The 1,110-nt window shown below is 40.0% G+C and overlaps 1 pseudogene; it reads left to right on the top strand.

The window, feature by feature from the left end:
• Positions 1 to 1,110, top strand: part of LOC102851459 — a 10,975-nt pseudogene that overhangs the window by 9,610 nt on the left and 255 nt on the right.

Below are 1,110 nucleotides of genomic sequence, written 5' to 3' on the forward strand. Positions count from 1 at the left end.
TAAGAATCAAATCCCTGTGCACATCCAAAAACTTCTCCAACAGGGTAAAAAGAGAAGCCACAGACTGGCAAAAAGTATTTGGTAATGACATGTCAGATAAGGGACTTATATCTAGAATTTATAAAATACTTGAGCACCACAACAAGATAAAGGTAAATAGTCCAATAGAAAAATAGGCACAGGATATGAACACACACTTCACCACAGAAGACATTCAGATGGCTAACAAGCACATGAAGAAATGTTCAAAATCCCTAGTTCTCAGAGAGATGCAAATCAAAACAACTATATCATCTCACCCCAGTCAGAATAGCAAAATTTAACAGAACAGCAAACAACAAATGCTGGTGAGGTTTTGGAGACAGTGGAACCCTTATTCACTGTTGGTGGGAGTGTAAAATGGTGCAACCACTGTGGAAGACGGTATGGCTCTTTCTCAAAAAGTTGCAAATAGAGATACCATTTGACCCAGCAATTCCACTACTGGGAATATATCCCAAAGAGACCGTAACTGACATCGAAGCAGATATATGCAGACCCATGTTTATCACATCTCTGTTCACAATAGCAAGGAGTTGGAAACAACCCAAGTGCCCATCAACAAACGAATGGATAGAGAAGCTGTGGTATATTCACACAGTGGAATACTATGCTGCATTGAAAAAGAAGGAACTCATGCAATATTATTTAAAATGGGTGACCCTGGAGGATATTATGCTGAGTGAAATATCTCAATCCCAAAAGTGCAAATATTGCATGGTGCCACTGTTGTAAAATGGGACTGATATCAGGGTTGGGGTAAGACTGAGAAAAACTGGATAAATTGTGTATACTGCACTGAAACAGATGAGGGAGTGAATAATTTAAAAGCGATGGATGATAGGGTATTATGGTTATCACAAGAACCCACAATTAAGGTTGGAATGTACTTGGAGCAGCAGGCAGAGTGTGGGGGGGATTGTGTCCCAGGGAGGGAGTGTTTCTTTTACTTTTGAAAGAGAGGAGCGAACTGGTGAGGGGGGAGGGCTGGGCGGGGAGAGAAGTGCAGCAATGAATGAATGGAAATCCAAAATCTCTGTAAATGCTCATTAAAATTATTTAAAAAATATT

Source organism: Elephantulus edwardii, unplaced genomic scaffold (genome assembly GCF_000299155.1).
Source record: "Elephantulus edwardii isolate Elephantulus edwardi_28Jun2011 unplaced genomic scaffold, EleEdw1.0 scaffold00172, whole genome shotgun sequence".
NCBI lineage: Eukaryota > Metazoa > Chordata > Mammalia > Macroscelidea > Macroscelididae > Elephantulus > Elephantulus edwardii.